Genomic DNA, 17,473 nt, shown 5'->3' with positions numbered 1-17,473 from the left:
TCATGGTCTGGATGCAGGTGGAGGAGACAGGAGCAGTGTGGGTACTGGCAATGTAGCCCTTTATAACCATAGCAATTATATTACTACTGTCTCTTACAAACTCCCCTGTTTGCGGTCCCCTGTTCGCACAGTCCCCTTGGTGGCTTAGCCTCTGGCTTTTAAGGCCTTTTCTCCTAGGTCGGTCCTATCCTCTCGTTCAGTCACACAGAGGGAGGGTGATCACAAGGCTGATTGAGGCTGATCAAGGATGATCCAGGGAACAAAGGCTCAAGCAGTCGCAAACACACAATCCCAACTGACCCTGTAACTTTAAATAACCTCAAAGAGAAAGAAAAACAAAAACAGCCAAACAAACTCACTCACCCCAAGATTATTACTTGCATCTTGTTTGTTCAGCAGGGGGGATCTCATTCTCCCCATCGCAAACTTCCCTGTTTGCAGTCCCCTGTTCACTAGCTTGCATGTGCATGCACCTTAGCATGCACAAGTAGGCCCTTTTTAATATGCAAATGAGAAATTAAGTGCATAAATGTCAGTTTGCACATGTTGTCTATTCTTATGTGTAAATGCAGGTTCTTGCAGAAGCAGAGGCTATACACATTTTTGCAAGCATAATGTTCCCTCCTTGGAAAAATTTGCCCTTAACTGCTACTTATGAGCTAGCTTATGCTTTAACAGTCTGCCTTCTGTAATGAGTGGTGCATAGCTTCACTGCTCCAGGAGCAGAAGAGGAAGATTCCTCAGAGAGAGACAATGTCGGGAATAAGTAACCTGATGTGTGCCATCTCAGCAGTGCAGGCTGGCATGGTGAGGGGTGGAGTCTTCGTCCCAACCACTCCTTGCCCACTTGCTTGGATGGGAAGTAGTGAGCACGCAGCACCTGCTTACTCCTTTCAGGGAGGCTGCACAGTAATGTTAGGTGGGAGAATTACTTTATAGGCTGGGTCACAATATGGTTCTGTGTCTCCAGTTTCCCTGCAGACTGGAATGAAAGAATTGTGCCTGAGAGGAGGTCTTCAAGGAGTAGGAAAATAAAGCACAGAGACAAAAGGAAAATGCATAAATAGTAGGAACGCTTTCTATTCAGCCAACCTACATGGCTGGTGCTCTCTTGTGACTCAGAGAACTGCAGAGCACTTTTAGACAAAGTTGGAGAGGCAAGTGGTTTGTGGAAAAAATACCTAATTTATGCCCTTTAATGATATCCAACTTCTCCATGCTATTTGGGTGGCCTACCCGCCTTCTATCTACCCCCCAAATATCCATTAGTGGAATTGTTTATTAATTGCAGCCTTGCTACTGACATGCCATGACTTTGATTGATGATTAAAGAGCTGTTCTGTTAAATGTACCAGGCAACATAAGCCTGAAATTACAGCTGTACTCTGAAAAGTAACACAGCATTTAAAAAAAAAGCATTCTGGGTTTCCAGTTTTCTCTTGATTCTGTTTCAAAAATATTGATTCTGTTTCAAAAAATATTTTTAAACTATCTGCCCTGGAATCTAAAGGTCCGGCTGGGTTCTTTTTAATTCTGGATCATCACCAATGATCAAGATTCCACAACTGGAACTTAGTTAACAATTCTGTGAATTGTACATGCCAAAAAAGATGCCAGCTCATTTGCCCAGAGCAGAATTGTGTGCAGTGCTAAGAATAAAAAGCAGTGAAAACTCATTTTACTTAGAAAAGTAAGCAAATAGACTGTGCATAGAAACAGGGAGTAGAACTCTGGAGGATTAAGAGATGTTATTTTAACATCTTCATTTTTCTTGAACTTTTAATTGTCCATTGATTTAAACGAAACAAAATGAAGTGAAATGTTAGTTGGTTTTCCCTGCACCTGTGCTGAAGAACCAACTAGGAAAGGGTTAACATCTGATGTTTCTATGCTTGTTAATTACATAAAAAGGACAAAGACTACATGGAGATAGCAGCTAGCATTATCTGTGACAGATTAATGTGTAGTTTACAAATCCAGAATATTATGTTTGAAGATCTTCTATAGACGCTGCAATTTTTTTCTTATGTGCAAATGTTAACACTTCTCCTCCCCCCCCCCCCCAAATCAGGAGCATATAACACTGAAGGTTTCAAAATCACTTACTTTTGAAATTTCTGTATTAGAGTGCAGTGGTTTATGGGTACCACAGTTATGGGATTGGTATAAGAACCCAAATACCAGAGTAGAATGATTAGTAACGGAACAGTTATAGACTTTAAAAAAAAATTGGTGGGGGGAGGCTTAGATTTTGTTTGTTTAACTTTACATTCCTACATGAAAGTCAGGACAGTAAATTAGTGGCAAAAAGCTCTATCCACATTCTCTAGTAACAGAAAATCTATAGTTCATAGCATGATTGACCATATCCCTGAGCAGCCAGTTTCACATTTAATCTTTCAGTGAAATTAAAAAGGAAGAATAATGGAGGCAACAATTATTGCACATGTTATTGTGCAAATGCCAGTTTTCTTTATTCTTCTACAATTATGAAAGTCAAAAGGTCAGGATATGAAATGCTAAGAACATCCCCATAGCTGATCAGTTAATCCTGGGAATGCATAACAAGGACTGCATAGTCAGTCATAAAATTTTAAAGAGCTACGGTAAATCTCTGTGCAAATATTGCCTTCATTTTTACAGTAAAGCAGTTAAGTGATATTCAGAATGATCACTTATCTCTGTTCTGTAACCTATTTAACCCCTAGTAGTGCACCTTGTTTTATACTCGTATTCCCTCCGCAATGGTCTTTATGTAAGAGTGAAGTAGAAGGGTTAACAATTAAGATCATATCCATTAAACTCAAGTTTACTTCACATCAGCATTGCTCACCACAGGATGAGTAATTGAATCATTCTCTAGTGAAAACATTTATTTGCAGCCCTCTTGTGCAGCTGCTTAACATGCCAGTTTGACATTGTTCAGAGCTCTGTCTCCAAGACCCCATTCCGTTCTTGCTGCAGTTGATCAGAAATAATAAGCATGTGCCAAGCAAGAAGTGCACTTCCTATAAGCAGTGAAACAAGAAAATGAAAGCTAAGAGAGACCAATTCATCATTACTTCTTTGAATTATAATTGGCATTCAGACATTCCTTATTCAAACTGTGTCTGCCAATTACATCTCCAGGAATGGGCAAAAGACTAAATTTTTTTCAGAAATCCTTTTCAAAATCCATTGCAACTCTCTCAGGTAAGCTTTCCGGACAGTTTTATTAACCAAATCTCCCAAAGTGTGTACTTTTTCTATATTCCTTTCCCTGTCATTAGCAATTAAAAGAACAAAAACAAAATAAATAAATGATAGAGCCAGATGAAAAATAGACTACAGGGTCAATAAGAGAAAGGAAGTTCAAAGGCACAAAAATAAGGTCATATGATTAAATGTGTAAAAACAAAATCAGTGGCATATAAATAACTGCGATATAAGCCACAATGCTTCCTTCACATCGGTGGAAGATAGCTATAATATATAAAAAAGAGAGCTGAATGGGGGCAAAACAAAGGGAGTGGCAGCTTTGCAAGATGCACCTCTCTATTGACCAGGCTGTGAACCCTTTATTCCCAATAGTGAGCAGCTACTTGCAGGAATAATCCCATTGACATCAATACAAACAACTCACTAGTGGGAATAAGGGGTTCACAATATGGCATCACATGCGTATGTTAGGGGGTTCAGTGAGTAAATGCAGGTATCCAGGGGCGGCTCCAGGCCCCAGCACGCCAAGCGCGTGCTTGGGGCAGCATGCCACAAGGGGCGCTCTGCCGGTCGCTGGGAGGGCGGGAGGCAGGGTGCCTTCAGCGGCATGCCTACGGAGGGTCTGCTGGTCCCGCGGCTCCACCAAAGCCACGGGACCAGCGGGCCCTCTGCAGGCCCGCCTGTGGGAGGTCTACCGGAGCCACGGGACCAGCGGACCCTCCACAGGCACGCCTGCAGGAGGTCCACCGGAGCCGCGGGACCGGCGAGCAGCAGAGCGCCCCCCCGCGGCATGATGCTGTGCTTGGGGCGGCGAAATGTCTAGAGCCGCCCCTGCCTCAGGTATCTAGTGTACAAGCAGCCAGTCTATACCGCATGCTCCCTGCGAAGGTATCTAAAGTCCACTATGACATAATGATCTGCATTAATTAACTGGAGAAGTTAATGTGGTGCAGACTAGCATTAATTCTCCATGCAAAGGATAGTATTGGGGGGCACAGTAGCTAACTATGCCACCAGATGTGTTGGGGGGAGCATCTGGAAAGAAAACTGCTTTGTAGGTCTGGTTGAAGAACCATAACATGACACAGGTCTGTGCTTCCTGGCTGTCCTCAACTGATGCAGCCTCACCATTTCCCCTGCCAGGAAATCTCCATCCCTGTGAAACTGATGGGAAAATGTGACCAAAAAAAAAAAAAAAAAAAAGTGCCGCAGCTTTTTTCAGTAACTTTTCCTCTCTCATGAGTGTCATTCCATATGAGGAAAAGATGGGGCATGCAAAGCCTAGATTTTGATGCTCCCCAAATCAGATATGATGAGCAATTAGAGAGGAGACAGATATCTTCTGTTTACACAGAAACACCTTGCAACTCATCAATAATGACAGGAAAGGAAATACAGAAGAAAGTATGTGACAGGTTAATGGAGTTATAGGGGGGTAACAGTTTTTAACCCTGTGCTTCTTTATCCTCCAGAGGCTCTGCTTACATTCACATCAGCAATGTCATAGATTAATGAAGGAGTTGTTTCATTCCATCTACAGTGCTTATTTTGGAGAAGTTTAATTTACATGAAAAAGGAAAATAATGAACTTATCACAATTTCATTGCTCATAGGAAAAAACAGATGAATAAGAGAGTACACATTACAGCAGGTGGACACCATCAACCCTTCGGCTTAGTATTATGACATTTATTTTTTGTATATCATAAAAGTTAATACACGTGGTATTGGGAGCTTTGAATGACTATGCGTCAAACTGGTTCTTAGGATCGTACAGGGGTATTTTCAGCTGAAAACTCAATACTATGACGGCTACAAGACCAGATTCAGACTGGGTGTAAGCAGATATTTGGAGCTTTCAACTGACGTCAGTGGGAGTTGCATCTGATTACACGAGGACTGAATTTGATCCATATTATTGATTTAAGCATGTGATGATAACCTGTTTTACCAGAATTCAAACCTGAACCCTAGCCTAACCTTATTCTGAGATGTCCTGCTCCTCTGACAGTTCTTCCACTACTGAGCTAGGAGGCTGGTCTTTTATAATCCCACTTCCTGTCCCACCACTCTGCTTCCGGCTGGGTGGCCACACATGGCCTGGTTCTGCCCACCAGGGGGTGATTTTGGGTCTCTCCCCTTCTGACAGGGTGGGAGGCCATGCCTCCTCACTACACATATATACAAGTGATATGATTGTGTGTCTCTCTCCCCCAGATGATGTTGTATATCACTTGTCTTTATGGCAAGATCTTTGGATCAAAGACTTTGTCTTTGTATTGTTTGTAGAGCACCTAGCAAAATGGGGCTCAGATCCTTTATGTGCTATTGCAGTATCAATATGTAGAAATTAATGCAATGCTATGACAGCTATTGCCCTTTTCCAGCAGCTCAAGTGATACTAAAAGGGGTCTGTGATTACTACATGTGTACCCTGTTGTGATGAGGTATACAAACCCCACAGCAAGCAGTTGAACTGCTTTGGGCTCAGCTAGCTTGGCCCCACCACACTTTCAAAAGATGCACAGACTGGAAGAGGAGTTGAAAAGAAGCAGAAGAGCATCCTTATGAACAGACCAGGGAAGAGAAAAGACTTCTAGCTTGCAGCTCCTGTGTTTTGTTTATGGACTATCCTGGAAGGGGAGAGACTTGGGACTGACCTGGCCAGAGGGCCAAGACACAAGAGGAGGCACCTGCCTCCCCGAGAGAGAGAGAGCTACTGTACCTTGCCTGGCTGCGAAGAGATGCTAAGCGGTGAACTGACCCCCTTCACAGCCTCCTTGGGTAGACTATGAACTTTGGACAACAGCTGAGTGGTAGGAAGTGGCCCAGGAAAGGCAGCCTTAATGTGCTCCTGGGTGTCAGACCCTTGTGTCACCTTCATGGGGCCCAATGCAATGAGAGGCCCCAAAAAACCCCTCTGCAGGTTGAAGGGCCTAAGCCCTGACTGCTAGGCAATGCTTCCCATGAGCAAAGACTATCACACTTGTACACCATATTTGCCATGCATTTATCTAGACTAGGAATAAAAGTATGATGTTAGTACTTGACTAGTTTAGTACATGTTAAAGGTAGGGTGCCTTGTCTAGACTAGACTTTTAAAACATGTTAGTTAGCAAGTGGCAGCTAATGTGTGGTAACATGACAACTTAAAGTCTAATTTAGGAAAGGACCACACCATGCAAAGCACTGGAATTAAAGTAGCAGGATTCAGTTACAATCCAACATAGAGTGGAAAAATACTGACAAATCTAATACTTCTGAAGAATTTTCATATTCAAATATAGTAAATTAGACTCCTACTGCACTACGTCTAATAATTTGAAGTCATGTTAGATAGTAATTTGGGGCTTTGAATCTTTTAGATATGTAGTTCTGTAGATTTCATTTATTTGACTGTTTACATTTGCCTGAACTAAATATTTAAAATAGCCTTAAAGTGTGTGTATGTTTGCTGAGGTGAGGCGAATGTTAGTTTGGTATATAAAAGTTAGAAGGAGAACTAAACTTTGAAATAGGAAAGATGAGAACCTTATTTACCAAAAGTTACAGTATAATAGTGAAAGAGAGTGAAGGCCAGAAAACTTACAACTGGTAAATGGGAATGGAACAGTAAGCAACTTGTACAGTCATCCTCAATGAATGAAATAAACAGTTTTCACCACTCTGCGCTATAGCCTGTTTTATTTGTATTACATAAAATCTTTCCTTTTTCCTTTTTTATTGATTTCTTTCTGATACTGGAACAGCTCAGTATCATAAATTGCAAAGCTGTTTGATGACTATGCTAGGTTCAACTCAAAATGTTAGTCCTTACTTTTATTTGTGAGTGGAATTGTGTCATGTTAGCATTTGTTATGGTTGACTGCACTACAGAGGGGAAAAGTGTTGTAAATTTTGATGCAGTGCAGCTGTACAAACCGTTATGTAAGTGTCAGTTTTTAATTGGCTGGCTGTGTGCTTTTTTTCTCTAGATCTATCTGAATGTTAGTAAATCATGTTGTGGTGGCATATGGTACAGTGAGGATAAATTGTGAGTGTATATATAAACACCCATATGGTAAATTTATATCTATCAATATTGTTCTTAGTTACAGTATATATCTTTATATTGTAAATAAGATAGTACAATGGGTCAACAGGTTTTATCACATGCATACTTAGTGTATAATATATACCAAATCACCTCAAGACATGTCACTTTTTGGTGTCTAGATGTCACAATGGATTATTTACTGGTCTTTCATCTCTGTAGATCTAGGACCAAGTACAGCTCTGAACTGGTTAAATTGGAAAAGATGGGGATCGAAATGAAAATCCAGAGGATAAAGAAGAGCTTAAGGGAAGACTTTCAGAGGAGTATTGAAGGGGGGGGGGTCACTGGGGAGGTTAGGTTACCAGTTCCTTCAGTTCGGTTTTTTTTCGGTTTTTTTTTATTCAATTTATTGCTGACCTGGGGGAACCAAGAGAGAGTAGAGTGGATAAAAGTTGTGGATGACACCAAGTTGGGAGGTATTGCCAATTCGAAAAGGGAGATATCCTCCCAGGGATTGGATGAGTATTGGTAAGGAGGATAAGTATTAGTAATGAGAAATTCAATAGTGTGAAGTGTGTAAGGTGCATTTAGGGATTATAAGAAATTTTTAGTATTTTAGTTATAAGCTTGGAAGTTGGAGAGGGAGGAGGGAGAGGGGAGACCTGGTTGACCTGGGGGATGACTAGATGACTATGAGAGATGTGATGTGAAAGCAAAAAAAAAAAGCTGGGGCATGGGATGCATATATTTCTAGTAGGTAGGAGGAGGGGCTAGTAGGGATATATATAAGCTATTAGAGGTATAGAGTTTTGTTTTGTTTTGGTGTTTTTGGTGCAGGTTTTTAAGAAGTGAAGGATGTATTCAAACTGGAAGAAGAGAAAAAGAAGGAGGGCCACTAAAATGAAGGAAGGAAGGGAAGGCCTGTGAGATGGGAGGAGACTTGAGGAGTGTTTTTAGAAGGATAAAGAGAGATAAGAGATAATAGGATAGAATATATAAATATATATAAGAGAGATATAGGGGGAAGAGAGGAGGAGGAGAGAGGAAAGCTGACAAACAATGTGACGACAAGATATAATAAATAATTGAGTCAAAAATCAGTCATCAGGCAGGCAGATTAGGCATCAGGGGAACACCATCAGGAACAGCAGACCGAAGAAAGCAGGGAGGAGGAAACAGGAGAAAGAGAATCCATGACATTAAGTTAAGATAAGGATGAGATGATGAGATAGGAGAATGATTAGTCAATAGGTCAATATAGTTCAATTAAGCCACACATGTAATGATGAAATAGTGTGATATATGATATTTTATATGAGTTAGAGTAGAGGAGGAGGTGGGAGCTGCCGCCGCCAGCTGCCCGGTTTGGGTGGGGAAGGAATTTTGGGAAGGGGGGCAGGGGAAGATTGGTTTTCGAGGCAGGCAGTTCTCCTGAGAGGGGGGGGCAGGGGGGGGGGGGGGTGGTGGATCGGTGGATGTGGGCCTGGATCTGCAGGTGGGAGACTAGATGATCATAATGGTCCTTCTGATGATGAATTCCTTCTTTCTGATTCTGAATTTCTATGAACTGGGTAGAAATCCAATGAAAGATTGTGTTTAGTGCAGGATTGAATTTGTCCCATAATCTCAAATTTTGTTTTTGTTAGCTCATAAGTGAAGATTAGCTTGATGGTCTCCTCACTGTCTCCGGTGGGTCTTTGTCTGCATCATACATGAGGCAAGAAAGCAATGTGGCCATAGTTTCTCATTTGATCTCAAATGCAAGAAGAGTCCCAGCTTGAAAATTAAGTCATCTGAATGTACAGTCCTAATATGTGAATCCAGGGATGAAATAAACACAATAATATCCTTGATGTACGAATAATCTGGTGAGAAATCCAATGAAGGCCAGTGAGATTTCTGGAAGAAATAACAGAGCTCCTATTTAACATCATAATGGACTTCTCAAGAGTCATTGTCCTGAGAGATCTGAACATCCACATAGACAATATATCTAACAACATAGTTAGCTATTTCCTACTTACCATAGATTTTTCTCAAGTTGTCTTCAGCATCACTCACAAAACTGAACACACACTAGAGCTCATCTTTGGCATTGGGTCAGGTAGAGTGGACAACAATCTGTCCTCTTGCAGAGACCATCACCTTCTCATGATAAAGATTAAATGAATCAATCATTTCCACTTCAGTGAATGAAGCTTCTAGAAAATGTCCGGAAGGAGTTGACAAACTAGCAGAACACTACAACCAACTACTGACTGAAGCCATTGATTGCTCCCCAAAGCCCCTTCCCTCATACCATCTCTGTAAATTACTGTGATTTTTCTGATGAACTCTACCTAGTGAAGCAAAAAACCAGTTGAGTGAAGTGCATATGGGGCAAGACCCACTTGGCAACCCATGAAATTCTCCAGATGCAACTTCATATTGTGGCAACATAACTCTTTCATCATAGCAAAACTTAGCATTTCTCCCCTCTGGTGTTGGGACCTGGAGAAAATCAGTCCTATAAGGAGGTTTAATTTTTGATGTTGCCTTATTTACAGAGCAGGCCCTAGGGTTGGACTCGAGGTTTATTTAAACAAACAGACAAATTTCCTAAGTCCCATTGGAGTACTTCCTCTTATGCTGCTACCAATCACCAGCAACACTGTCTAACCCACACTGTGTTGGGAACTCAGGTCTCCTCTCCAAACAGAAATAAATACAAGGTTTCCCTTGTAGAAAAAAACAACTCTTTACGTGGGAGGAGCCCTTTCCCCTTGTTGCACACAGCTCTTTTGCAGCTTGCTTCTCATCCCTCCTCTCCCCTCTCTCTCCTAACTGGGATCAGTTTTTTAGAGATCACGTGTTCGACTCTGGTGACCATAATTAACCTGAGGTAACTTCTTTCCGTTTATAGGAAAAGGGCTTTAAGACTGATATACCTGCCTTCAACCACCCTTTTAGATTTGTCAGGTCTGACTTTGTCACAATATATACTCAGCAGCCATAAAGAAAGCTAAAAGGACATATGACACAACTGAATCCTTTGTGTCCCTCTCAAATACAACTGCACCAGCTTGCTAAAGGTGAGCAGAAGTGTTTCATGCATCTCTAAAACTGACCCCCCTGTCCTTCATGAGAAGTGAAGTCCAGTGAGAAACACCTAGTCCCCCCTTGATAACTGAGATAACCCGTGCCTCCCTCAAAAAGGCAAACTATCAGTTATCCTAATGAATGCAGTACTCAGACTTTGGAGAAGCCAACCCTTAAAACAGCCTCACTGAATGCCACCCACTCTCCAATCTCAATTTCTTTGGTAAAGTTATTGAGACCCCAAGCTCCAGCAATATCTGTCAAAATCCTAGATATATATCACAGTCATGTTTCAGACCTGGCAGTGATACCAAAATGGCCCTGAGGAACACTGCCTGTTGTTCATGGCACTAAGGGACTACCTTCTTCTGCTCTTAAGCAACAAATCAGATTCTTTGTTGATATTGCTAGATCTCTCTGCATCCTTCAAAACCATGGATCATATATGGTACTGATGACAAACAAACAAGATCTTATCTGAGAATGGCTTAGCACTGTGTAGGCTGTACTTGTTCCTTTTATATAAGTTCCAGAGAGTCATGATGGGCACCTGTTCCTTGTCAAAATTCTTAAATAGACAAATTAGTACCATCATGCACTTCTGCATAACTGACAGTCCCTTCTGAGAAGCCCAGGACTGGAACAGATGAGATGATGTGAATTACAAATGAGCCACATTGCCAAAGCTGCTGTTGGCTCGAACAGACTGTGTAGTATCTGCTGGCACTGTACCCAACTCATGCCATGTTCTAAATCACTCTCATTAACTAAAACTCACCCACACAAACTTTAGCAAGAATACACATGATTTGTAAAATACATACAGATGACTATTCATGCTAATAGATTTATTGTTGACATAAATTTCTTCCTTTGACACCTTTTTAAATTGTTACAGTCACACAGTATATAATTTAGGATAAATCTTTAAAGCCCATATACAATAATCCATCAGTGCTATGGCCTTTTAAAATGTGTAACGAATAAAAAATGTTAAAATTATTTATGAATGGAGCGACTGGTAAAGATTTGGGAAGGTTACTTCATAAATAATCTGATAAATCATGGAAACAATGAATTACATTTGTACCAAGTCAGAAGTGAACTACCTAGGTTAGACTTAATATAATAATGTTGTTTCTTTTCTTTCAGATGGATATAATTAAATATACAGATAGAAGTATGGGAATGGACGACAGCATTACTTTATACTGTCGGTGGAACCCTTTGACTGAAGAAAAGAAATATTCAGTATAAATAGATAAAGGTTAGAAATCAAACAGTTACACTTAATTGATGTAATTCTTGTAAATTTAATGTAATTCTAGGAAAGCTTCACAAGAAGCACATTTGTACACTTGTTTGCATGTATATTACCTCTGTGGAGATAATTAACACATTGTAAGAGTTTAAGGTATTAGGACAAAACCTAGACCTTGTTGTAAATTCAAGAACAATTATCTTTAAGCATTTTCAGCATCTAATAATTTAGGGATTACAGTCTGTTAATTCATTCAGAATCCCCAGATTTTATGTATATTATATAATATGCCTTTTTTGTTGTTCCTGTCAACACCTTTGAAAAAAATTATATTTTTGGTAGTGTGACTTTTATCAGTAAATAGTGAATAATTTGAATCCCCATTGAGAAGTCTTTTCTGAGATGTTAAGGTTCCACATGATGGAATTTCTATTTTTGATATTCCATGTGTTATGAAGGAGATCAGACTAGATTATCATAATAATCCTTTCTGGGCTTAAAAATCTATGATTCCACAAGATACACGTCTACCTCGATATAACACTGTCCTCGGGAGCCAAAAAATCTTACTGCACTGTAGGTGAAACTGTGTTATATTGAACTTGCTTTGATCTGCTGGAGCACGCCCCCCCCCTCCCCCCCCCGAGCACTGCTTTACCGTGTTATATCCGAATTTGTGTTATATCAGATCATGTTATATCGGGATAGAGGTGTATATGCTAAATCAGGGCATTACACACTATTAAACCTAGTGAAAGAAATGTTACATTTTGGAGGCTTTTTTTTTTTTAACTAACTTTAGATGTTCTTATTCTTTTAAATCTCTTTACCCACCCCTTTTGTTGTTCGTTTATCACCCTCCTGATTACTCTAGGCAGCCTGTCGCCAAGGAGAATGGTTCCCATTCTACTGTGGTGGAGGGAGGCCATCCATACTATACAGCCCCCTCTCTCCATAGAATGTTCCACCAAATCGAAATCCTCCACCCTACACCACTTATCCAGCTAGGGGTTCACTTGCAGCACCTTCTGACTTCTATCTTCCTTTGCTCATGGGATAGGAAGGATCTCAGGGAATCTGGAAGTGTGCTGAAGTCATCTATTATCTGTGAGATATCCAGTGATGCAGTGTCATTATTGTCATTATGAACCATCTCCAATGGATTCTTGCCTGTCAACTTTAGGATGCTTATCTGATCTTAGAGTGAAGACTCATGTCTTGGCTCTGGGAAGGCAGCACACCATCCTGTTGACAGCCTGTTCCTTGCAGAAGGGTTTAGGACACATCCCTGTCCTTGGCATCTCTCATTGACGAGCTTACGTGGCTCACCACCTAGCACATGTGGTTTTGTGGATTGCATCATAAGGAGTGTCTAACTCGGGCTTTGTGGATTGCAGTGTTGTTCCTGTGATTTTTCTGGGTGCCTAAAATTAGGCATCACAACGTTCAGCATCACAATACCTAAGTTCCTTTGTGGAGCTGGGTTGACAGAACTAATGAAAATCAACAACTTGCCAATTAGAAGCATCCCTAGGCAGCTGAGAGTGAAGTGATAACTCCGGAAACGAACGAAAGTGCATTGCAATGAAGAGATGGGATATGTATGCCAGCAGATAATGAGTGATTGTTTGCTCCAAGGGTTTTCATTGGTTGTCAAAGTGAGTGAGTGAATGAAACATTCAATTAATGATTTGGAGAGGTTTTTATTTTTTCTATCCTACCCTTGTTTCAGTGAGTTTTGGCTATCTCACATAGCAACATTAGGGCCCTGTCTTGATGGGCAAAAAGGAAGGTGTGTTTCTCCATCCTGTTATCTTAACGTGATTGAAAAGGCTCATCAGAACAGAGCCTGGTAGTGATAGATTAATTATTCTCAAACTCCAGATGACCATGAGTTGTTCCTGTTCATTTTGTTTGTCTGCAGACTCCCATTGGAGGGGATTTAATTAGCCATTTACAATCAGTCCTCTGATGCCCGATGTGCCCCATCACCCAATGTGATAGGTCCTGCAGCATTTCCTTTGGAACTCTGTGGGAATCCATGTCACCTGCTGAAGTGCTATGGGTTTGAAGGAAAGGATTCTGGAGACCATCTGGGAAAAATTAATTCCAAATGACTGAACTTGAGGTCATTTAGTTAGAACAGCATCCTCTCAGGGTGAAATGTAAACACTGTAGGAAGGACTAGTGTGCAGAACTGTTAAGTGTACATTGTTGACCATATTTTCACCTGGTGTGAATTGGCACAGCTCCACTGAAGTTGACAGAGCTTCACCAGTTTCCATCAGTAGAAAATTTGGCCTTAGGACTTTCTGTGAATGCCAACGAGGCAGCACAGACTTCAAAAAAGATTTCAGCATGATGTGAAGGCCACCTTAATTTTTTTCAGTAGCTGAGCTATAAAGAGCAGTAAGCTGCATGAAGTGCAGCTGTGGGAAGCCCTACTGAAGTACACACACTGTAGATGCACACAGTGCAGTAGCTGTCATTTAACTGGAATGGTTCCTGAGAATGTAAAGCAGTGATATTTTTGAGAGATCTCATGATAGCTGCTTGGATTTTTCAGTACATGCATTTTTGTTTTCTAACCATTTTCAGAACAAAACCTTTGGTATGTAAGGTATGGAGTGTTGTTTGCAGTTAGGACTCCTAACTCTAAGGCCAATGTTCTGATGCTGGTTTTGAGCATCAATTTTTGGGCAGATCACTAAACTTTTCTTTGCCTCATTTTCCCCATTTAATAATTTTACATAACAAAACACTTCTATGAGGTTAGTAATAAGGCTAAATAAATTAATGATTGTAGATGACAGGTTAGACTGTAGATTGACTGAAGTTAAAAGCTGAAGGAGAATTGGTATGGGGCCGAGATGGGGCTTAGTAGATGATTAATGGAGAGATAAGAGAGGTCCCTGATTCTTATTTATTTATGGCCACACATTAAATGTAGTCATAATTATATTAACTGGTTTTGTACTCTGACTCAACAGACGTAAATCTCATTGTTCCTTTTTCGTTTTACAGTTTAGCCTCTTTTCAAATCCCACCCTCTGCTTATAAACAACTATAGACAGTAAGAAGAAAAACAAAATGTCAGAAATGTGATAAATCATTCCACTAGCTGCTAATCTGATTGCTAAGAAGCGCACATAAAAAAAAGTTGTTTACCTATATTCTCACTCCTTTCCCCACTTGCTATTTCTCCAGGTCTTTGCTGGCTAATCAGTGCTAGCGGTGGGAAAAAAAATTGTGATTTGCATTTGTTCTCTAAAGAATGCAATTCCCTTAATTTCTAATGAATCACATGTAGGATATAAAATGGAATGATATTTTAACTTATTAAAAAAATCCTTAGTGACAACCACAGTTACATTTCAGGGAAATAAAGGTAATCTGGATTTCAAACTACTAACAATGATGCTAGGAAAGTAGAGGACAAAGATTGTTTAGAAGGGAAAGCACCATGTTGTTTTTTCCTGGTCCAATACCATTAACACCTATCAGGGATTTGCCTAACTGTCCGTGCTCCAGCCCCACAGTAGTGTCCATATTATCACTTGCCATGGAAGTTGAGTTGGTTGCATCCTTAAAATGTGTCCTAAATACGTCCATTGTCTTACTATATTTGATGCTTTAGATTGTTTGCTCTACTTAGAATTTCTGATGTTGCAAGAAACACTTTCCAATGGAGTCTTAAGATCTTCTAAAGGCATTTATTTTGGAATGAGTGGCTCTTCTTATCAATTTCTGTTGTAAATTTCTGACTCTGCTCCATAAATGGGGATAGACATGATGCCACTGTTAAAATTTTGTATTTTTGTCAGTGCTAATCATATTACGGTACTTTTTCAAATTTTTTCCAGTTTATGAAACTTGTTTGGTTCTTTGACATCTAGCATGGTGTTGCCTTCATGGCACATCTCACTGCCTAGATAGATAAAATAGCTTACTTCGTCTAGTGCTTTTCATCCACTCTAATGTCCACTTCTGGGGACATTGATAGCCATGTATTTTTGTCTTCCCTTGCTGTAGCTGTATTTGCCAGAAGCTGGGTCTTTTCTTCCATTAAGCCGTGTGTTGAACTAAGCAGGACAGTGTCATCAGCAAAATCAAGATAATCCTTATTGTGCTTTATCTTTTGACCGTAACAGTCCTTCTGCAGTTACTTTCCTCATGACATAGTCTTTGACCAGTGCAACAATAGTGGGGACATAATACACCCTTGCCTTACTCCAATTGCCACTAGAAACCACTGGCTGATGTTATCACTGTCTCTGAATGCACATTTGGCATTATATAGATCCTTGATTATTTTAATAATTTTTGCTGGTATTCCATAGTATACCATAATTTTCCAAAGACCATTTCTGTGTATGCTGTCAAAAGTCTTCTAGAAAGCTATAAAATATATCACAAGAGATGCTTTCCATTCCACACTTTGTTCTCACAGATATGGAACAACAGTATGGTCTGCACATGATCTCTGTTTAAAACTTGCTTGATTCTCTCTAAGCTGAAGGTCTGTTTGCTTTTTGATACAGTCCAGCATAAGTGCCGAAACTAGGGGTGCTGGGGATGCTGCTGCACCCTCTGGCTTGAAGTGGTTTCCATCATATACAAGATTTACAGCTTGGTTCAATGGCTCTCAGTACCCCCCACTATAAAATTTGTTACAGCACCCCTACCTTCCAGGATGATGATGCACATGAGTAATATGATTCCTCCCCAGTTATTGCAGTTGGTGAGGTCACCCTTCTTTGGCAATTTTACTATATGCTCTGTCTTCCATTGAGTTGGATTCTATTCTTCATTCCAATTTGTATCCCAAAACACAAGGAAAGTCTGCAGGACTGTTTCATCACTTGCTTTAAGCATCTCTCCAGTAACGTTATCCTCTCCAGCGGCATTCCCATATTTCAGTTTACTGATTTTTTTTGACTTCTACAATTGTAATATCTTCTAAATCAATATCAAGGTTTAGTAGTAGGTCTTTGTCACATATTTCTAATAGTTCACATGTGCTTGGTCAGTTTAAAACAGCCTGAAAATGTTCTGCCCATCTTTTCTGTTATTCTTCTGTTCTAAGTCTTTCCATCTGCATCTGTAGCAGGGCCTCCAGTACTATTAACTGTTTGTCTTATACAAGGTTGTAATATCACCTTTTTAGCTAGCATCTTCAGCATCTTGACATTTTCTATATGCCCTTTTATCTCTTCTAGTACTTCTTTTTCCTCTCTAACTAGATCTCTATTTTTGCCATTTGCTTTTCGTTATGTGTCTTAGCATTCATGAATTTTTGCTTTACACTTTTTTTTCTGCAGATGCCTAAGTAACATTGCTAATCCATTCTTCCTTTTTTTGATTTTGTTGTTGTTAGAAAGCAGTTTTCCCACCCATCTTTTGTTTTCTTCAGTTACGTACATTAGAACACTGAACCTGTTCTTCAGTTTAAACTGAAAAGGGCTTTTTATATTTGGGTCATTTAATTGTGCCTGTTGATGCATGGTCTTTGTTTTAACCTTCTTGATCTTCAGTTTAGTGATACAAAGGTTCTGATTGCTGCTGACCTCTGCTCCCCTGTATAAATACACATCTGCCAGTGAGCTGGGAAACTTTCTTGAAATGCAGAAGTGATCTGTCTGGTTCTCTGTAGTACCATGGGAAAGGGGAGAGTTCCATGTTGCTTTATGAATTTCTTTGAGGAAATAATTCCACCCATCAGTAGATTGTTTCCTGCACATTTCTACTAATCATTCACTATTTTGGTTCATGTCCAAACCATTCTGCATTTGTCTATAACTTTATCCAATCTATCATTGTTACTTGCACCTTTGTGTTAAAATCACCCCTGATCACTGTATCATTTTTGGGGATCTTGATTAACACATCTTGTAACAAAT

At 40.1% G+C, this 17,473-nt stretch overlaps 1 protein-coding gene across 18 annotated transcripts in view; it reads left to right on the top strand.

Moving 5' to 3' along the window:
- LOC120407914 (aminopeptidase O (putative)) overlaps positions 1-17,473 on the top strand; it is a 416,076-nt gene that overhangs the window by 91,340 nt on the left and 307,263 nt on the right. For 11 of the 18 annotated variants that reach the window (XM_039544257.1, XM_039544252.1, XM_039544253.1 and 8 more), the window contains 2 exons: positions 11,465-11,579; positions 15,606-15,687. The exons of 1 other annotated variant lie outside the window; for it this stretch is intronic. The gene's annotated coding sequence lies outside the window, so the exon portion shown is untranslated. Of the gene's footprint in view, positions 1-10,136; positions 10,306-11,464; positions 11,580-15,605; positions 15,688-17,473 lie in introns of all 18 variants that reach the window. 6 more of the 18 variants (XM_039544260.1, XM_039544256.1, XM_039544250.1 and 3 more) reach the window with 2 other exon arrangements.

The sequence above is a fragment of the Mauremys reevesii genome, linkage group 6 (assembly GCF_016161935.1).
Source record: "Mauremys reevesii isolate NIE-2019 linkage group 6, ASM1616193v1, whole genome shotgun sequence".
Lineage (NCBI taxonomy): Eukaryota > Metazoa > Chordata > Testudines > Geoemydidae > Mauremys > Mauremys reevesii.
This window is presented reverse-complemented; position numbering and strand designations above follow the sequence as displayed.